General features: G+C 47.8%; 1 protein-coding gene across 5 annotated transcripts in view; it reads right to left on the reverse strand.

Moving 5' to 3' along the window:
- Positions 1-22597, reverse strand: part of arap3 (ArfGAP with RhoGAP domain, ankyrin repeat and PH domain 3) — a 482966-nt gene that overhangs the window by 248143 nt on the left and 212226 nt on the right. The window lies entirely within an intron of this gene.

A 22597-nucleotide genomic window follows, 5' to 3' on the forward strand; every position in this document is an offset into this window, starting at 1 on the left:
GGAGCGTGCTGCTCCTTCGTCAGGTGGAGTGGGAGATGTGCTCACAAACAGGGCAGACAAAGACACAAACTCAATTTACAGAATAATGATTGGAATGCTAATCAAGCTAATCAACGCTAATACAGCTAATCAAGTCTTAAAGGTACCGACAATGTGAGTGGAGAGAGCATTGAGCACAGGTTAAAGAGATGTGTATTGTCTCCAGACAGAACAGCTAGTGAGATTTTGCAAGTCCAGGCAAGTTGTGGGGGTTACAGATAGTGTGACATGAACCCAAGATCCCGGTTGAGGCTGTCCTCATGTGTGCAGAACTTGGCTATCAGTCTCTGCTCAGCGACCCTGCGGTGTCGTGTAGGCCGCCTTGGAGAACGCTTACCCGAAGATCAGAGGCTGAATGCCCGTGACCACTGAAGTGCTCCCCAACAGGAAGAGAACAGTCTTGCCTGGTGATAGAAAGGAATAATTTGATTAGGGATCGTCAGCACGGTTTTGTGAAGGGTAGGTCGTGCCTTACAAACCTTATTGAGTTCTTTGAGAAGGTGACCAAAGAGGTGGATGAGGGTAAAGCGGTTGATGTGGTGTATATGGATTTCAGCAAAGCATTTGATAAGGTTCCCCATGGTAAGCTATTGCAGAAAATATGGACACATGGGATTGAGGATGATTTAGTGGTTTGGATCAGGAATTGGCTAGCTGTAAGAACAGTAAGAAGTTTAACAACACCAGGTTAATGTCCAACAGGTTTATTTGGTAGCAAAAGCTTTTGCTACCAAATAAACCTGTTGGACTTTAACCTGGTGTTGTTAAACTTCTTACTGTGTTTACCCCAGTCCAACGTCGGCAGCTCCACATCATAGCTGTAAGAAAACAGAGGGTGGTGGTTGATGGGAAATATTCATCCTGGAGTTCAGTTACTAGTGGTGTACTGCAAGGATCTGTTTTGGGGCCACTGCTGTTTGTCATTTTTATTAATGACCTGGATGAAGGCGTAGAAGGATGGATTAGTAAATTTGCAGATGATGCTAAAGTCGGTGGAATTGTAGACAGTGTGGAGGGAAGTGGCAGGTTACAGAGGGACATAGATAAGCTGCAGAGCTGGGCTGAGAGGTGGCAAATGGAGTTTAATGTGGAAAAGTGTGAGGTGATTCACTTTGGAAGGAGTAACAGAAATCCAGAGTACTGGGCTACTTGGTAGTGTGGATGAACAGAGGGATCTGGGTGTCCATGTGCATAGATCCCTGAAAGTTGGCACCCAGATTGATAGGGTTGTTAAGAAGGCATACGGTGTGTTAGCTTTTATTGGTAGAGGGATTGAGTTTCAGAGTCATGAGGTCATGCTGCAACTGTACAAAACTCTGGTGCGGCCGCACTTGGAGTATTGTGTACAGTTCTGGTCGCCGCATTATAGGAAAGATGTGGAAGTGTTGGAAAGGGTGCAGAGGAGATTTACCAGGATGTTGCCTGGTATGGTGGGTAGATCGTATGAGGAAAGGCTGAGGGGCTTGAGGTTGTTTTCGTTAGAGAGAAGAAGGTTAAGAGGTGACTTAATAGAGGCATTCAAGATGATCAGAGGATTAGATAGGGTGGATAGTGAGAGCCTTTTTCCTCGGATGGTGATGGCTAACACGAGGGGACAGAGCTTTAAATTGAGGGGTGAGAGATATAGGACAGATGTGGAACTGATCCACTTCAGATCAGCCATGATCTTATTGAATGGCGGGGCAGGCTCAAGGGGCTAGATGGCCTACTCCTGCTCCTATTTTTTATGTCCTTATGTTAGAGGTAGGTTCTTTACCCAGAGAGTAGTAAGGGCGTGGAATGCCCTGCCTGCAGCAGTAGTGGACTCGTCAACATTAAGAGCATTCAAATGGTTATTGGATAAACATATGGATGATATTGGAATAGTGTAGGTTAGATGGGCTTTTGATTGGTTTCACTGGTTGGGCAACATCGAGGGCCGAAGGGCCTGTACTGCGCTGTAATGTTCTATGTTCTCTATGTTCTAAAGCTTGTGGCATTTGCTACCAAATAAACCTGTTGGACTTTAACCTGGTGTTGTTAGACTTACTGTGTTTACCCCAGTCCAACGCCGGCATCTCCACATCCTTATAATCCTCCCAGATGATTCTTATACCGTGAGCCACCTTGTCTCACCAAACTCCGGCTTCCACATGAGTGATTTCAAATTCCGCTTTCAGAAGTCACATTTTCAAATCTTCTTTTAAATTATGCTTTCCCTCTGCTGCTTCCATCCAGGTTTTAATGTTAGGTTTTACGCCTCTCCCTTCAGATTTCCTTTGTCTTAAAGGCTTTTACACAAACTCCAAGGTCCAGCCACCAATTTCCACAATTAGTTCAAATAATGTCTCCAACACTTCAATAATTTCTCACAAACCTTAGTGCTACTGCAGATATCTTTCTGGTCTCTCACAATCCATTGTCTTTTCAACTCTCTGTGACTTTACTGAACGGGAATCTGTTCTGGTTCCTGGTTTTCTCTGTTCCGTTCACTCCAGATCTCTTGGAAACTTACAAAGAACAAAGAAAAGTACAGCACAGGAACAGGCCCTTCGGCCCTCCAAGCCTGCGCCGATCATGATGCCCTAACTAAACTTAAAATAAAGCTTCTGCTCTTACTCAGTCCTTATCCCTCTATTCGCTCTCTATTCATGCCCCCTTCCAGATGTCTCTTAAATGTTGCTAATGTGCCTGCTTCCAACACCTGCTCTGGCGTTCCAGGCTCTCTGCGTGAAAAACCTCACCTGCACAGCTCCCTTAAACTTTCCCCCTCTCACCTTGAACCTGTGCCCCCTTGTAATTGACACTTCCACCCTGGGGAAAAGCCTCAGATTATCCACCCTGTCTCGGCCTCTCATCGTTTTGTAACCTCTTCATTTCTCTAGTTTCTTAATCAGCTGGACTTTAGATTTCTGGCAGCTGTCCTCTTAACCATTGCTCCATAATTCTCTCTTTAGCCTTCTAAAATCAACTGCTCCTAGCTGAGCTGAGAGCTGCTCTCTCTCTCACTCCCTATCTCCAAATGCAAACTGAAACTTACAAGGCTCCAGTTGCTAGGCAACGTATGCAAGCCTCTGCTACTTTATTTATTGCTTCAAAAAAAAAGTGTTCAACTTAACCAATCTCCACACATACAAACACCTTTGTCCAGTATAATTCTAACTATAGGTTTTACCTTTCGAAACTCTGAAACATTACATTGAGCCTGAACATAGAACATAGAACAGTACAGCACAGAACAGGCCCTTCGGCCCACGATGTTGTGCCGAGCTTTATCTGAAACCAAGATCAAGCTATCCCACTCCCTATCATCCTGGTGTGCTCCATGTGCCTATCCAATAACCGCTTAAATGTTCCTAAAGTGTCTGACTCCACTATCACTGCAGGCAGTCCATTCCACACCCCAAACACTCTCTGCGTAAAGAACCTACCTCTGATATCCTTCCTATATCTCCCACCACGAACCCTATAGTTATGCCCCCTTGTAATAGCTCCATCCACCTGAGGAAATAGTCTTTGAACTTCAAACAATACCTTATTTCTAATATTTACCAAAACAAATATAAATCCCTTAAAACTAACTTTGTTTCCCTAACACAGTGGTTCCCAAATTTGTTTTACTGGGCCGCACTTTCGGAATAAAAATTTGCTTGCGCCACACCGAATTTTTTATTGATAAGAAATACATTCAAAAACAAAAAAAATACAACTCCTGGCAGTGCTTGACTCATAACATAGAACACAGCTACTTTATAATATGATCATGGGACATCCAGAAAGTGTAAAACTGCTTGTTTAAACCATGTTTAAATGTTTCTTTGATTGTCCTTGAATCTTCCCGCCACACTTGCCATCCTCTCTCGCCGCACCAGTGTGGCGCGCCGCACCCTTTGGGGACCACTGCCCTAACATGACCAGGACATAGGATATTACCACTCTCATTGTGGGAATGAAATGTGAAGTTGCCAATTTTGTCTTGTGAACAGGATGTTGGTTTAAGCACCGTTCCAGAGAGTTGAGCACATTAGGCTGCCGCAGGACTGAGAACTAAAGGGACATTGCACTTTCAGACCATTGTCCCTTGAGACCATAGAAATGGTGCTGCCTACCCTCTCAGCCAGACATAAATGATCTCACAGTACTGCGCTTCTTCAAAGCAGAGAAGTTCTTTCTCTCCAGCATTCAGGGCACAATGTAGTCCTCATTGAATATGCAATCTTTACCTTATTGTTACTTGTACAACCCTGCTTTTTTAACTTCACAAATGCTTGTATATGAACTGTAACAGACACATCGGAGTGAGATTCATCCGGAGTGACATTCATCCGGAGTGAGATTCATCCGGAGTGAGATCCAGCTGGACGGAGATCCAGCCGGACGGAGATCCAGCCGGACGGAGATCCAGCCGGACTGAGATCCAGCCGGACTGAGATCCAGCCGGACTGAGATCCAGCCGGAGTGAGATCCAGCCGGAGTGAGATCCAGCCGGACTGAGATCCAGCCGGACGGAGATCCAGCCGGACGGAGATCCAGCCGGAGTGAGATCCAGCCGGAGTGAGATCCAGCCGGACTGAGATCCAGCCGGACGGAGATCCAGCCGGACGGAGATCCAGCCGGACGGAGATCCAGCCGGAGTGAGATCCAGCCGGATTGAGATCCAGCCGGAGTGAGTGTGGGGCCATCGGGAATTTGGTGCTGAGCGAATGAGGTGCTTTCTGACGTGGAACCAACCAAAGCACCTTATTGATCAGTGAGCCCTGGTGAGCTTCATGAGGATAGTGCTGAACAGAGAGCCTTCTCCAAGAACTGGGAGCCACTCCCGGCCAGATATCCTGCTGCACCCTCCCCTGCACTGTCAGAGGGTCAGCGCTGAGGGAGTGCTGCACTGTCAGAGGGTCAGGACTGAGGGAGTGCCGCACTGTCAAAGGGTCAGTACTGAGGGAGTGCCGCACTGTCAGAGGGTCAGTATTGAAGAAGTGCCGCACTGTCAGAGGGTCAGTACTGAAGAAGTGTCGCACTGTCAGAGGGTCAGTACTGAGGGAGTGCCGCACTGTCAGAGGATCAGTAGTGAGGGAGTTCTGCACTGTCAGAGGGTCAGTACTGAGGGAGTGATGCACTGTCAGAGGGTCAGTACTGAGGGAGTGCTGCACTGTCAGAGGGTCAGTGCTGAGGGAGTGCTGCACTGTCAGAGGGTCAGTACTGAGGGAGTGCCGCACTGTCAGAAGGTCAGTGCTGAGGGAGTGCCGCACTGTCAGAGGGTCAGTACTGAGGGAGTGCCGACCGCAATGTCAGAGGGTCAGTGCTGAGGGAGTGCTGCACTGTCAGAGGGTCAGTACTGAGGGAGTGCTGCACTGTCAGAGGGTCAGTACTGAGGGAGTGCTGCACTGTCAGAGGGTCAGCGCTGAGGGAGTGCTGCACTGTCAGAGGGTCAGGACTGAGGGAGTGCCGCACTGTCAGAGGGTCAGTACTGAGGGAGTGCCGCACTGTCAGAGGGTCAGTATTGAAGAAGTGCCGCACTGTCAGAGGGTCAGTACTGAAGGAGTGCTGCACTGTCAGAGGGTCAGTATTGAAGAAGTGTCGCACTGACAGAGGATCAGTACTGAGGGAGTGCCGCACTGTCAGAGGATCAGTAGTGAGGGAGTTCTGCACTGTCAGAGGGTCAGTACTGAGGGAGTGATGCACTGTCAGAGGGTCAGTACTGAGGGAGTGCTGCACTGTCAGAAGGTCAGTACTGAGGGAGTGCCGCACTGTCAGAGGGTCAGTACTGAGGGAGTGCCGCACTGTCAGAAGGTCAGTGCTGAGGGAGTGCCGCACTGTCAGAGGGTCAGTACTGAGGGAGTGCCGACCGCAATGTCAGAGGGTCAGTACTGAGGGAGTGCCGACCGCAATGTCAGAGGGTCAGTACTGAGGGTGTGCCGCACTGTCAGAGGGTCAGTATTGAAGAAGTGCCGCACTGTCAGAGGATCAGTAGTGAGGGAGTTCTGCACTGTCAGAGGGTCAGTACTCAGGGAGTGCTGCACTGTCAGAGGGTCAGTGCTGAGGGAGTGCTGCACTGTCAGAGGGTCAGTGCTGAGGGAGTGCTGCACTGTCAGAGGGTCAGTACTCAGGGAGTGCTGCACTGTCAGAGGGTCAGTGCTGAGGGAGTGCTGCACTGTCAGAGGGTCAGTACTCAGGGAGTGCTGCACTGTCAGAGGGTCAGTGCTGAAGGAGTGCCGCACTGTCAGAGGGTCAGTACAGAAGGAGTGCTGTACTGACAGACGGTCAGTACTGAGGGAGCGCTGCACTGACACTGGGTCAGTACTGAGGGAGTGCTAGGCAGGAACTGAAGAATGTAGATTGGGGACAGATGTTTGAGGGCAAATCAACATCTGGCATGTGGAAAGCTTTCAAGTGTAAGTTGATAGGGATTCAGGATCGGCACATTCCTGTAAGGATGAAGAATAAGTACGGCAAGTTTTGGGAACCTTGGATAACGAGAGATATTGTGAGCCTGGTCAAAGAGAAAAAGGAAGCATTTGTCAAAGCTCAGAGGCTGGGAACAAGGAAAGTAGAAAGAAACTTAAGCAAGGAGTAAGGAGGGCTAAAAGGGGTCATGAAAAAGCATTGGCCAGCAGGATTAAGAAAAATCCCAAGGCTTTTTATACATATATAAAGAGCAAGAGGGTAGCCAGGGAGAGGGTTGGCCCATTCAAGGACAAGGGAGGGAATCTATGCATGGAGCCAGAGGAAATGGGCGAGGTATTAAATGAGTACTTTGCGTCAGTATTCACCAAAGAGAAGGACTTGGTGGATGATGAGTTTGGGAAAGGATGGGTACATAGTTTGAGTCATGTTGAGATCAAAAGGGAGGAGGTATTGGGGTTCTTGAGAAACATTAAGGTAGACAAGTCCCCAGGGCCTGATGGGATATACCACAGAATATTGAGAAAGGCAAGAGAGGAAATTGCTGGGGCCCTGAGAGAAATATTTGTTTCCTCATTGGCTACAGGGGAGGTCCCAGAGGATTGGAGAATAGCCAATGTTGTTCCTTTGTTTAAGGAGGCTAGCAAGAATAATCCAGGTAATTACAGGGCTTACATCAGTGATAGGGAAATTATTGGAGAGGATTCTTCGAGACAGGATTTATTCCCACTTAGAAATAAGTGGACGTATTTGTGAGAGGGAACATGGTTTTGTGAAGGGGAGGTCGTGTCTCACACGAACTTGATCGAGTTTTTTGAGTAAGTGATGAAGGTGATTGATGAGGGTAGGGCAGTGGATGGTGTCTACATGGATTTCAGTAAGGCCTTTGACAAGGTCCCTCGTGGCAGATTGGTGCAGAAGGTGAAGTCGCATGGGATCAGAGGTGAGCTGGCAAGATGGATACAAAAGTGGCTCGGTTAAAGAAGACAGAGGGTAGCAGTGGAAGGGTGCGTTTATGAATGGAGGGCTGTGACAAGTGGTGTTCCTCAGGGATCAGTGCTGGGACCTTTGCTGTTGTAATATATGTATAAATGATTTGGAGGAAAATGTAACTGGATTGATTCGTAAGTTTGCGGACGACACAAAGGTTGGTGGATTTGCAGTTAGCGATGAGGACCATCAGAGGGTACAGCAGGATATAGATCGGTTGGAGACTTGGGTGGAGAGATGGCAGATGGAGTTTAATCGGGACAAATGTGAGGTAATGCATTTTGAAAGGTCTAATACAAATAGGAAATATACAGTAAATGGCAGAACCCATGGCAAAGGGATCTGGGTGTACAGGTACAGGTACACAGGTCACTGAAAGTGGCAATGCAGGTGGAGAAGATAGTCAAGAAGGCATACGGCATGCTTGCCTTCATCAGCTGGGGCAATGAGTTTAAAAATTGGCAAGTCATGTTGCAGCTTTATTGAACCTTAGTTAGGCCGCACTTGGAATATAATGTTCAATTCTGGTCGCCACACTACCAGAAGGATGTGGAGGCTGTGGAGAGGGTGCAGAAAAGATTTACCAGGATGTTGCCTGGTATGGAGGGCATTTGCTATGAGGAGAGGTTGGAGAAACTTGGTTTGTTCTCACTGGAGCAACGGAGGTTGAGGGGCGACCTGATAGAAGTCTACAAGATTATGAGAGGCATGGACAGAGTGGATAGTCAGAAGCTTTTTCCCAGGGTCGAAGAGTCAATTACTCGGGGGCAAGGTTTAAAGGAGATGTGTGAGGCAGATTTTTTACACAGAGAATAGTGGGTGCCTGGAACTCGTTGCCGGGGGAGATAGTGGCAGCGGTTACGGTAGTGACTTTTAAGGGGCGTCTTGACAAGTACATGAATAGGATGGGAATAGAGGGATATAGAACATAGAACATAATAGCGCAGTACAGGCCCTTCAGCCCTCAATGTTGCGCCGACCAGTGGAACCAATCTAAAGCCCCTCTAATCTACACTATTCCAATATCATCCATATGTTTATCCAATAACCATTTGAATGCTCTTAATGTTGACGAGTCCACCACTGCTGCAGGCAGGGCATTCCACGCCCTTACTACTCTCTGAGTAAAGAACCTACCTCTAACATCTGTCCTATATCTCTCACACCTCAATTTAAAGCTATGTCCCCTCGTGCTAGCCATCACCATCCGAGGAAAAAGGCTCTCACTGTCCACCCTATCTAATCCTCTGATCATCTTGTATGCCTCTATTAAGTCACCTCTTAACCTTCTTCTCTCTAACGAAAACAACCTCAAGCCCCTCAGCCTTTCCTCTTACGATTTTCCCACCATACCAGGCAACATCCTGGTAAATCTCCTCTGCACCCTTTCCAACACTTCCACATCTTTCCTATGATACGGCGACCAGAACTGTACGCAATACGCCAAATGCGGCCGCACCAGAGTTTTGTACAGTTGCAGCATGACCTCCTGGCTCCGAAACTCAATCCCTCTACCAATAAAAGCTAACACACCGTACGCCTTCTTAACAACCCTATCAACCTGGGTGCCAACTTTCAGGGATCTATGCACATGGACACCCAGATCCCTCTGTTCATCCACTCTACCAAGTATCTTACCATTAGCCCAGTACTCTGTATTCCTGTTACTCCTTCCAAAGTGAATCACCTCACACTTTTGCGCATTAAACTCCATTTGCCACCTCTCAGCCCAGCTCTGCAGCTTATCTGTGTCCCTCTGTAACCTGCCACTTCCCTCCGCACTGTCTACAACTCCACCGACTTTAGTGTCATCCGCAAATTTACTAATCCATCCTTCCACGCCCTCATCCAGGTCATTAATAAAAATGACAAACAGCAGTGGCGCCAAAACAGATCCTTGTGGTACACCACTAGTAACTGAACTCCAGGATGAATATTTCCCAAAAACCACCATCCTTTGTTTTCTTACAGCTAGCCAATTCCTGATCCAAACCACTAAATCACCCTCAATACCATGTGTCCGTATTATCTGTAAAAGCTTACCATGGGGAACCTTATCAAATGCTTTGCTGAAATCCATATACACCACATCAACCACTTTACCCTCATCCACCTCTTTGGTCACCTTCTCAAAGAACTCAATAAGGTTTGTGAGGCACGACCTACCCTTAACAAAACCGTGCTGACTATCCCTAATCAAATTATTCCTTTCTAGGTGATTATAAATCCTATCTCTCATAATCCTTTCCAATACTTTGCCCACAACATAAGTAAGGCTCACCGGTCTATAATTACCAGGGTTGTCCCTACTCCCCTTCTTGAACAAGGGGACAACATTTGCTATCCTCCAGTCTTCTGGCACTGTTCCTGTAGACAATGACGACACAAAGATCAAAGCCAAAGGCTCTGCAATCTCCTCTCTAGCCTCCCAGAGAATCCTAGGATAAATCCCATCCAGCCCAGGGGACTTATCAATTTTTACCCTTTCCAGAATTGCTAACACTTCCTCCTTATGACCATCAATCCCATCCAGTCCAACAGCCTGCATCTCAGTACTCCCCTCGACAACACTGTCCCTCTCCAGTGTGAATACCGACAAAAAATATTCATTTAGCGCCTCTCCTATCTCTTCAGACTCCACGCACAACTTCCCACTACTGTCCTTGACTGGCCCTAATCTTACCCGAGTCATTCTTTTACTCCTGACATACCTATAGAAAACTTTAGGGTTTTCCCTGATCCTACCCGCCAAAGACTTCTCATGTCCCCTCCTGGCTCTTCTTAACTCTTTCTTTAGCCAACTTCTTTGGTCAACTTGTAATTCTCAAGCGCCCTAACTGAGCCTTCACGTCTCATCTTAACCTAAGTCTCCTTCTTCCTCTTCACAAGAGATTCAACCTCCTTCGTAAACCACGGTTCCCTCACACGTCTGCTTCCTCCCTGCCTGACAGGTACATATTTATCAAGGACGGGTAGTAGCGTATGGCCCCTGGAAGGGTAGGGGGTTTTAGTTAAGTCGGGAAGCATTGTCGGTGCAGGCTTGGAGGGCCGAAGGGCCTGTTCCTGTGCTGTAATTTTCTTTGTTCTTTGTCAGAGGGTCAGTACTGAGGGAGTGCTGCACTATCAGAGGGTCAGCACTGAGGGAGTGCCGCACTGTCAGAGATGCTGTCTTTTGAATGAGACATTCAACTTATTGCTCAGGTGAAGGGTACCAAGACTCCATGATATTTCAAAGGTAAACAGGCTTGTTATCCAATAAAGTCATAGAAAGTCATAGGGGTTTACAGAATGGAAACAGGCCCTTCGGCCCAACCTGTCCATGCCGCCCTTTTTTTTTAAAAGCCCTAAGCTAATCTAAGCATTAAAACCCCTAAGCATTAAAGTGTCATGTTATAGTTAACTTTCTGTTCACATCATCAAAAAACAGCCAATCTGCTTATTATCACATTGTTGTTTGTGGGAGATTGATTTGGGCAAACTGACCATTATGTTTCCAACATTACAACAGTGACTACACTATAGAAATACTTCACTGGGTGTAGAGTGTGTTGGGAGGTCCTGAGGTTGTAAGAGGTGTGATATAAATGCAAGTCCATTTTACTTTTCTACAAATGGTTCCAGTCCTATACCAGTGTGTTTGGCTCGGAACCCTCTGAAGTGGTCAGCAAAGCTACTCAGTCTATCAAGGTGACTCATCCGGCAAAAAGTAAACTCATCACATCCTGAGGATGCACTTTTTAAAAACTTAAACCTGCAATTCAACTGGACAGAACAAATTAAATAGTGAGTCAATTTTAATAAAGAGTAAATAGGGGAAGAACTGATAATAATTTCAGATGTGAATCTATCTGGGTAACAAATGAGCAGCAAGCTAACCGTAGATAATTATCTTAACAACATCAACTAGAAACATTCATCAAGTCACACTTGAACATTGACATTTTCCACTTGTATAGTGCGAGTTAACTGCTATGTACAGCTTGTATAGTGTGAGTAAACAGCTAACTGTTTTAGCTGTTACTCTGTAGCTATTTTAAGGCCCACGAAATTAGAGCAAAGTGTTGCTGCCTTGTCACTGCAACTCCATCCTCTGTGACCAGCAGCGGAACAAACAAGTGAAACCTCTCAGAGCCGTTGGAACCGGCCGCATAAGAGGGTTTCAAAATGACTTTAGAACATAGAACATAGAACATTACAGCGCAGAACAGGCCCTTCGGCCCACGATGTTGCACCGACCAGTTAAAAAAAAAACTGTGACCCTCCAACCTAAACCAATTTCTTTTCGTCCATGAACCTATCTACGGATCTCTTAAACGCCCCCAAACTAGGCGCATTTACTACTGATGCTGGCAGGGCATTCCAATCCCTCACCACCCTCTGGGTAAAGAACCTACCCCTGACATCGGTTCTATAACTACCCCCCCTCAATTTAAAGCCATGCCCCCTCGTGCTGGATTTCTCCATCAGAGGAAAAAGGCTATCACTATCCACCCTATCTAAACCTCTAATCATCTTATATGTTTCAATAAGATCCCCTCTTAGCCGCCGCCTTTCCAGCGAAAACAATCCCAAATCCCTCAGCCTCTCCTCATAGGATCTCCCCTCCATACCAGGCAACATCCTGGTAAACCTCCTCTGCACCCTCTCCAAAGCCTCCACATCCTTCCTGTAATGTGGGGACCAGAACTGCACACAGTACTCCAAGTGCGGCCGCACCAGAGTTGTGTACAGTTGCAACATAACGCTACGACTCCTAAATTCAATCCCCCTACCAATAAACGCCAAGACATCATATGCCTTCTTAACAACCTTATCTACTTGATTCCCAACTTTCAGGGATCTATGCACACATACACCTAGATCCCTCTGCTCCTCCACACTATTCAAAGTCCTCCCGTTAGCCCTATACTCAACACATCTGTTATTCCTACCAAAGTGAATTACCTCACACTTCTCCGCATTAAACTCCATCCGCCACCTCTCGGCCCAACTTTGCAACCTGTCTAAGTCTTCCTGCAAACTACGACACCCTTCCTCACTGTCTACCACACCACCGACTTTGGTGTCATCAGCAAATTTGCTAATCCACCCAACTATACCCTCATCCAGATCATTAATAAATATTACAAACAGCAGTGGCCCCAAAACAGATCCCTGAGGTACACCACTTGTAACCGCACTCCATGATGAATATTTACTATCAACCACCACCCTCTGTTTCCTATCCGCTAGCCAATTCCTGATCCAATTTCCTAGATCACCCCCAATCCCATACATCTGCATTTTCTGCAGAAGCCTACCATGGTGAACCTTATCAAACGCCTTACTAAAATCCATATATACCACGTCCACTGCCTTGCCCCCATCCACCTCCTTGGTCACTTTCTCAAAAAACTCAATAAGGTTAGTAAGGCACGACCTACCTGCCACAAAACCATGCTGACTATCACCTATCAATTCATTACTCTCCAAATAACTATAAATCCTATCCCTTATAATTTTTTCCAACATCTTGCCGACAACAGAAGTGAGACTCACCGGTCTATAATTCCCGGGGAAGTCTCTGTTCCCCTTCTTAAACAATGGGACAACATTCGCTAACCTCCAATCTTCTGGTACTATACCAGAGGCCAACGACGACCTGAAGATCAGAGCCAGAGGCTCTGCAATCACTTCTCTTGCCTCCCAGAGAATCCTTGGATAAATCCCATCCGGACCAGGGGATTTATCTATTTTCAGACCCTCCAGAATATCCTGCACATCCTCCTTATCAACTGTAATACTGTCTATTCTACTCCCTTGCAACCCAGTGTCCTCCTCAGCTATATTCATGTCCCCTTGCGTGAACACCGAAGAGAAATATTGGTTCAATGCTTCACCAATCTCCTCCGGTTCCACACATAACTTCCCTCTGCCATCTATAACTGGCCCTAAACTTGCCCTAACCAACCTTCTGTTCTTGACATACCTATAGAACGCCTTAGGATTCTCTTTAACCCTATCCGCCAAAGTCTTCTCATGTCCCCTTTTAGCCCTTCTAAGCTCGCTCTTCAACTCCCTCTTAGCCAATCTAAAGCTTTCTAGTGCACTACCCGAGTGCTCACGTCTCATCCGAACATAAGCCTCCTTTTTCTTTTTAACCAACAAAGAAACTTTTTTGGTGCACCACGGTTCCCTAGCCCTACCAATTCCTCCTTGCCTGACAGGGACATACCTATCACAGACTCGCAGTAGCTGCTCCTTGAAAAAACTCCACATGTCGGACGTTCCCAGTCCCTGCAATCTCCTAGTCCAACCTATGTTTCCTAATTCTCTCCTAATAGCCTCATAATTACCCTTCCCCCAGCTAAAACCACTGGCCCGAGGTTCATGCCTATCCCTTTCCATCACTAAGGTGAACGTAACCGAATTGTGGTCACTATCACCAAAATGCACACCAACTTCCAAGTCTAGCACCTGGTCTGGCTCATTTCCCAGCACCAGATCCAATATAGCCTCACCTCTAGTTGGCCTGTCTACATACTGAGTCAAAAAACCTTCCTGCACGCTTTGAACAAAAACTGACCCCTCTAACGAGCTAGAGCTATAACAATTCCAGTCAATATTAGTCAAGTTAAAATCCCCCATAACAATTGCCCTATTACTTTCACTCCTAAGCAGGATTGACTCCGCAATCCTTTCCTCAACCTCTCTAGAACTTTTAGGAGGTCTATAAAAGACTCCCAACAGGGTGACCTCTCCTCTCCTATTTCTAATCTCCGCCCATACTACCTCAACAGATAAGTCCTCATCAAACCTCCTCTCTGACACTGTGATACAATCTCTGACCAATAATGCTACCCCTCCCCCTCTTCTACCTCCTTCCCTTTGGGGCTTTATCTGAACTGAGGGAGTGCTGCACATATGGAGATATTGTCACACATCATTCTCATGGGGAAAACCATTTTCACAAAATGTTAAGATCAGGTCAGAGAGTTTTCTATTTATTGAAGACATTTTAGTTTTCCCAGAGCGAGGGTGACTCTGGCAAAGTTTAATTTTCTGATCATCCTCTTGGCTTGGTCACTTCAACAGCAACAAGAGACAATTATCTCAAAAAGATTCAAAAGATTCACTCAGTGAATTATTTCTGAGGTAATGGGTTTAAATGTGTCACTAAAAAAAGGAAGCTGTCATCATTAAATCAACACGAAGTGGGTAACGGGTTGATCTGATTGGGTTGTGACAGAAGTGATGCTCTGAGTATTTCAGAGCACCGCAGCAGGGGAAGGGGCTCAGTTTCTCCTCCTGATCACATTGTTCCGTCTTAAGGCACCGAGCGTCAGAAGGACAAGGGTGTGCCTGGTGGTGAGCACCACACATGGCCCAGTGACACTGCAGAGCAAACCAGTCACATCAATAATAATAGACACTGGATTGAGATAGCTTCACTGGGCAGGGAATTCCACAGATTCACAACCCTTTGTGTGAAGACGTTCCTCCTCAACTCAGTCCAAACTCTGCTCCCTCTTATTTTGAGACGATGTCCCCAAGTTCTGGTTTCACCCGCCAGTGCAAAGAACTTCTCTGCTTCTATCTTATATATTCCCTTCACATCTTTATATGCTTCTATAAGATCTCCCCTCATTCTTCTGAATTCCAATGAGTATAGCCCCAGTCTACTCAGTCTCTCCTCATAAGCCAACCCGCTCAATTCCCGAATCAACCTAGTGAATCTCCTCTGCACCCCCTCCCGTGCTAGGATATCCTTTCTCAAGTAAGGTGACCAAAACTGTACAAAGTACTCCAGGTGTGGCCTCACCAGCACCTTATACAGCTGCAACATAACCTCTCTGTTTTTAAACTCCATCCCTCTAGCAATGAAGGACAAAATTCCATTTGCCTTCTTAATTACCTGCTGCACCTGCAAACCAACTCCTTGAGATTCCTGCACAAGGGCACCCAGGTCCCTCTGCACAACAGCATGCTGCAATTTTTTACCATTAAAATAATAGTCCATTTTGCTGTTATTCCTACCAAAATGGATGACCTCACATTTACGGGGCACGGTAGCACAGTGGTTAGCACTGCTGCTTCATAGCTCCAGGGACCTGGGTTCGATTCCCGGCTTGGGTCACTGTCTGTGTGGAGTTTGCACATTCTCCTCGTGTCTGCGTGGGTTTCCTCCGGGTGCTCCGGTTTCCTCCCACAGTCCAAAGATGTGCGGGTTAGGTTGATTGGCTATGCTAAAATTGTCCCTTAGTGTCCTGGGATGCGTAGATTAGAGGGATTAGCGGGTAAAATATGTAGGGATATGGGGGTAGGGCCTGGGTGGGATTGTGGTCGGGGCAGACCCGATGGGCCGAATGGCCTCCTTCTGCACTGTAGGGTTTCTATGATTTCTATGATTTCTTACCAACATTGTACTCTATCTGCCAGACCCTCGCCCACTCACATTGGGCCTGATTTACCATTTTCATTCGAAGTGCTGAATCTGGGCATAATTCTGATCCAACTTGGAAATCTGTTCTCAGGCGCCCCCATACGCACTCAGCCTGAAAAAAAAATCGCGAATCTGAATCGCGCTGTGGGCGGAGCTTAACGCAGCTGAAACGATCGGAGCTCTGAACTGCGCAGTTAGAAAAAAAATTGAAAAAGCGCGCCCGTGTCAGATCGCTCCTGGGCCGCAGAAAGTGGAGAAAGCGGCGCGGGAGCGAAAAGTGGGAGCGATGGCCCCCCACATACATCACCCCGACCCCCACAACATAACTGTCCCTCTTATTCACCCACCACCCCGCTATCCAAATCGATTGCAACCCTCTGCCCCCTTTCTTCTCCACCGATCGCTTGCAGAGTGGCAGCAGACACCCCTGCCTCCCCCCACCAGAGATCCATCTGTCCTCCCCCATCCCCCCCACTCCCAGAGAAAGTTCGGGCCTCCCCCACCCCCAACAAACAACGACTGGAACTCCCTCACCCTCCCCCCTCTCACCAGAGATACATCTGACCCCCCCCGCCCCCCGCCACCAGAGAACGATCTGGCCCACCTCCCTCCCCCTGCCTCACCACCGATCTGAGTCAGACAGCCGCAGGAAGCTCTGAACTTACCTCTTCAGGAGCTGGAGCGCCCGAAACAGACCTTTGCCGAGCAGTTCTGTTTCGTGCCGAATCTGCACGGGGGAACGTGATGGTAAAGGGGGAAATGTTGATAAAGTTGGGCGGGCAGCCCATTAATTCAATTTAAATACATGAAAATGCATTTCAATCACTGTTGCGCCCGTTTCGGGCACAAATCGGATCACGGTCATTCCCGGGCCTCGGTAAAGTGGGCATCTGCGCAGACGCGGGCGCGGATTGCGTTAATAGAAAGCCACAGCACAAACAGGCCCTTCGGCCCACAAGTTGCGCCGATCACATCCCCACCTCTAGGCCTATCTATAGCCCTCAATCCCATTAAATCCCATGTACTCATCCAGAAGTCTCTTAAAAGACCCCAACGAGTTTGCCTCCACCACCACCGACGTCAGCCGATTCCACTCACCCACCACCCTCTGAGTGAAAAACTTACCCCTGACATCTCCTCTGTACCTACCCCCCAGCACCTTAAACCTGTGTCCTCTCGTAGCAACCATTTCAGCCCTTGGAAATAGCCTCTGAGAGTCTACCCTATCCAGACCTCTCAGCATCTTGTAAACCTCTATCAGGTCACCTCTCATCCTTCGTCTCTCCAGGGAGAAGAGACCAAGCTCCCTCAACCTATCCTCATAAGGCATGCCCCCCAATCCAGGCAACATCCTTGTAAATCTCCTCTGCACCCTTTCAATGGCTTCAACATCTTTCCTGTAATGAGGTGACCAGAACTGCGCGCAGTACTCCAAGTGGGGTCTAACCAGGGTCCTATAAAGCTGCAGCATTATCTCCCGACTCCTAAACTCAATCCCTCGATTAATGAAGGCTAGTACGCCGTACGCCTTCTTGACCGCATCCTCCACCTGCGAGGCCGATTTAAGAGTCCTATGGACCCGGACCCCAAGGTCCTTCTGATCCTCTACACTGCTAAGAATGGTACCCTTCATATTATACTGCTGCTTCATCCCATTGGATCTGCCAAAATGGATCACTACACACTTATCCGGGTTGAAGTCCATCTGCCACTTCTCCGCCCAGTCTTGCATTCTATCTATGTCTCGCTGCAACTTCTGACATCCCTCCAAACTATCCACAACACCACCTACCTTGGTGTCGTCAGCAAACTTACCAACCCATCCCTCCACTTCCTCATCCAGGTCATTTATGAAAATGACAAACAGCAAGGGTCCCAGAACAGATCCCTGGGGCACTCCACTGGTCACTGACCTCCATGCAGAGAAAGACCCCTCCACAGCCACTCTCTGCCTTCTGCAGGCAAGCCAGTTCTGGATCCACAAGGCAACAGCCCCTTGGATCCCATGCCCTCTCACTTTCTCAAGAAGTCTTGCATGGGGGACCTTATCGAACGCCTTGCTGAAGTCCATATAGACCACATCCACCGCTCTTCCTTCGTCAATGTGTTTGGTCACATTTTCAAAGAACTCAACCAGGCTCGTAAGGCACGACCTGCCCTTGACAAAGCCGTGCTGACTACTTTTGATCATACTAAACTTCTCTAGATGATCATAAATCCTGTCTCTCAGGATCCTCTCCATCAACTTACCAACCACTGAGGTTAGACTCACCGGTCGGTAATTTCCCGGGCTGTCCCTGTTCCCTTTCTTGAATATAGGGACCACATCTGCAATCCTCCAATCCTCCGGAACCTCTCCCGTCTCCATCGACGATGCAAAGATCATCGCCAAAGGCTCCGCAATCTCCTCCCTCGCCTCCCGCAGTAACCTGGGGTACATCCCATCCGGTCCCGGCGACTTACCAACCTTGATGCCATTCAATAGTTCCAACACATCCTCTTTCTTTATGTCCACATGCTCGATCCTTTCTGTCCACCGCAAACCAGCAGTACAACCACCCAGATCCCTTTCCACCGTGAATACCGAGGTAAAGTATTCATTAAGCACCTCCGCCATTTCTAACGGTTCCGCACAAACTTTTCCCCCTTCACCTTTTAAGGGTCCTATGCCTTCACATCTCATCCTTTTACTCTTGACATATTTGTAGAAAGCCTTGGGATTCTCCTTAATCTTACCCGCCAAGGTCTTCTCATGACCCCTTCTCGCTCTCCTAATTTACTTCTTAAGCTCCTTCCTACATCCCGTATACTCCTCTAAATCCTTAACACCTCCTAGCTCTCTGAACCTTCTGTACGCCTCTCTTTTCTTATTCACCAGGTTCATCACAACCTTCGTGCACCACGGTTCCCGTACCCTACCAACACCCCCCTGTCTCATCGGAACGTTGTCATGCAGAGCTCCAGACAAACATTCCTTGAAAATCCTCCACTTTCCTTCGGTACTTTTCCCCAAGAATGCCTCCTTCCAATTTACCCGTCTAATTTCCTCCCTGATGACACTGTATTTCCCTTTACTCCAGAGAAACACTTTCCTAGCCTGCCTGATCCTATCTCTTTCCAATGCTATCGTGAAGGAGATAGAATTATGATCGCTATCCCCAAGATGCTCACCCACCGAGAGATCCTCCACCTGTCCAGGTTCATTAGCCAGCACCAGATCAAGTACAGCCTCTCCTCTAGTAGGCTTATCCACATACTGTGTCAGGAAACTCTCCTGGACACACCTAACAAACTCCTCTCCATCCAAACCCCTAGCCCTAGGGATATTCCAATCTATGTTTGGGAAATTAAAATCTCCCATCACGACAACTCTGTTATTCCTACATCTCTCCAGGATCTGTTTCCCCATCTGCTTCTCAACATCTCTGTTACTATTGGGTGGCCTATAGAAAACACCCAGCAAAGTTACCGACCCCTTCCTGTTCCTAACCTCCACCCACAGAGACTCCGTAGTCAATCCCTCCACGGCGTCCACCTTCTCTACAGCCGTGACATTATCCCTGATCAACAGTGCCACTCCCCCCCCTCTCTTGCCTCCCTCCCTGTCCTTCCTGAAACATCTAAAACCTGGCACCTGAAGCACCCAGTCCTGTCCCTGAGACATCCAAGTCTCCGTAATGGCCACCACATCACAATTCGAAGCAGCAATCCATGCTCTAAGCTCATCCACTTTATTCACTACACTCCTGGCATTAAAATAGACACATCTCAGACCTTCAGCCTGAGCACTTCCCTTCTCCATCACTCGTCTAACCTCCCTCTTACCCTGTCTACATTCCTTATCTATTTGCGAGCTAACCTCCTCGCTCTCAGTCCCCTCATTTTGATTCCCTCCCCCCAACCTTTCTAGTTTAAAGTCTCTCCAGTAGCCTTAGCCAACCTTCCCGCCAGGATAATGGTCCCCCTGGGATTCAAGTGCCACCCGTCTTTTTTAAACAGGTCACACCTGCCCCTAAAGAGGTCCCAATGATCCAAGTACCCAAATCCTTGTCCCTTGCTCCAGTCCCTCAGCCACGCATTCATTCTCCACCGATTCCTGTTCTCACTCTCCCGCGGCACAGGCAGCAATCCCGAGATTACTACCTTTGCATTCCTCTTTCTCAGCTGTCTACCTAACTCCCTATATTCTCTTTTCATGACCCCTTCCCTCTTCCTACCTATGTCAGCAGTACCTATATGCATCACGACCTTCGGCTCCTCTCCCTCCCCCTTCAAGATTTCTGGGACTCGACCAGAGACATCCCGGACCCCTGCACCAGGGAGGCAAACCACCATCCGAGAGTCCCGTCTGTGTCCGCAAAAACGCCTATCTGACCCCCTCACCGTAGAGTCCCCAATTAGCACTACCCTCCTTTCCTTACCCCTTTGCACTACTGGGCCAGGCTCAGCTCCAGAGACACTGCCACCGCTGCTTCCCCCAGGTGGGCTGTCCTCCCCAGTAGTACTCAGACAGGAGTACTTATTATTAAGGGGCACATCCACCGGGGTGCTCACCATCAACCGAGCTTTCTCCTTCCTCACTGTTACCCAGTTACCCTCCTCCCGTGGTCCCGGTGTGACCACCTGCCGATAGCTCCTGTCAATGACCTCCTCACTATCCCTAACCCGGCGAAGGTCCTCGAGCTGCAATTCCAGTTCCCTAACATGGTCCCTTAGGAACCGCAGCTCAACACACCCAGCACAGATATGGTCGTCCGGGAGGCTAGGAGCCTCCAGGACCTCCCACATCCTACATTGGGAACAACATACTGGCCTCACACTCATAATTGCCCTTTTAAACACACAGGGAAAAAAAAAGTGAATGAAAATTTTAAACTTACCTTTCCTCCTCCTGTTTTCTCCAAAGCCCTGCTCTCACTGGGTCTTTTTTTTTAGGTTAGAGGAGGAGGGAGGGTGGGATACTCTACAAGTGTAGAGTATCGGGATTCCTCTCTGTTCCAATTTATTGGGGAAAAAAAAATCTCTCCCTCCCAGACCTCCCTGCGCGACCACTTCCGGGTTTAGATATTTTTTTAAAAAACCGCGAAAAAGTAAGTTAAAAAATAAAAGCGCTTACCCGCAGCATTCCTCTCGCGAATCTCTCCCTCTCTGCTGTACTTCCAAGAAGCAATGAGCATACTTCTGGTTCAAATAAAATTTTTGAAGTGTTCCTTGTTTACTTTGAAACCTTTGTAAGTTGCAAAAGTCCCTGAATCCCTCCTTTGAAATTTAACAGCTGAAAAGTCATGTCCCTATCTATCTCCTAATGCAAATTTCTAAAACCGAATTATTTACTTCCAAATCCAGCTCCACCACGGCCTCATTACAAATACATGTGTCCAGCACGTTTACCCTAGATCTCTTAATTCTCACAGGCATGCTGTCTCCCTTAGCTTACATCCAGCTTAATTAAGTAATGTAAATGTGCACACACAAACTCACACAGCCTCCTGTTCTTATGAATTTACCGGGTGTGGCCTCAACGCACTGGCAAAGACCTGCTGTACTGAGATAGGGGTGATATTTCACTCCCCTTCTTGCCCCAATCATCAGCCCCTTCTCCCCTGATCATTGGTCCCCTCTCGCCGATCACGGGCTCCTTCCACTCCTTCCCTGCCCTCTCCCCCCCACCCCACCGATCATTGCCCCACCCCCACATTCGTAAGCAACATCTCACCACCCCCCTCCTCCCAAAAAATGAACATTGCCGGCATCCCCTACTCCTCCGTCTACTCTCAGACACCCCCACATCCAAGTGAGTTCCCTCCTTCCCCATGAGTTCCCACTGGGGTCCGCTCCTTGGCACAGGTTGACGGTGTCAATATCTGACGGTGGCAATCTCTGACGGGGGCATGTTAATCATATTGAAATTTATTTAAATACATGTAAATCACATTCATCCTCATTATGGGCAAGAACCTGATGACATCACCAGCAAGAGGCGGGGACAATCAAAGATTGTGATCTCACCGGCGAGATCTGTGACTTCCAGATTTTGAGCCCCGTGAATATTCGCACAGACAGCGAACGTGGTCTCAAGATCTCACCCCCAGTGCCTTTAATTTCAAATTCTAAACATTTTGTAAAACACAACTGGTTCCTTCATAGCTTTTCCAGAAGAAAAGGTGCTGCCCTTGACGCTTTGCACTTGGCCGCGAGTGTGGCTTCCTTTCGCTAGCATTTAAATTCTTGAAACATTCAACTAAGCTTCAGTGGTTCAGGGAGAGGGTGGCAGCCACATTTTCACGGTAACTAAGAGTGGACATTAAATACCAGCCTTGCTCATGATGCCATATCCAAAATGCGAATAAATAGAAACATAGAAACATAGAAAAACTACAGCACAAACCAGGCCCTTCGGCCCCACAAGTTGTGCCGAACATATCCGTACCTTCTAGGCCTACCTATAACCCTCCATCCTATTAAGTCCCATGTACTCATCCAGGAGTCTCTTAAAAGACCCTATTGAGTTTGCCTCCACCACCACTGACGGCAGCCGATTCCACTCGCCCACCACCTCTGTGTGAAAAACTTCCCCCTAACATTTCCCCTGTACCTCCCTCCCTGCACCTTAAACCTGTGTCCCCTGGTAGCAGCCATTGCCACCCTGGGAAAAAGCCTCTGAGAGTCCACCCGATCTATGCCTCTCAACATCTTATACACCTCTATTAGGTCGCCTCTCATCTTTCGTCTCTCCAAGGAGAAAAGACCGAGTTCCCTCAGCCT

Source organism: Mustelus asterias, chromosome 16, assembly GCF_964213995.1.
Source record: "Mustelus asterias chromosome 16, sMusAst1.hap1.1, whole genome shotgun sequence".
In the NCBI taxonomy this organism is placed as follows: domain Eukaryota; kingdom Metazoa; phylum Chordata; class Chondrichthyes; order Carcharhiniformes; family Triakidae; genus Mustelus; species Mustelus asterias.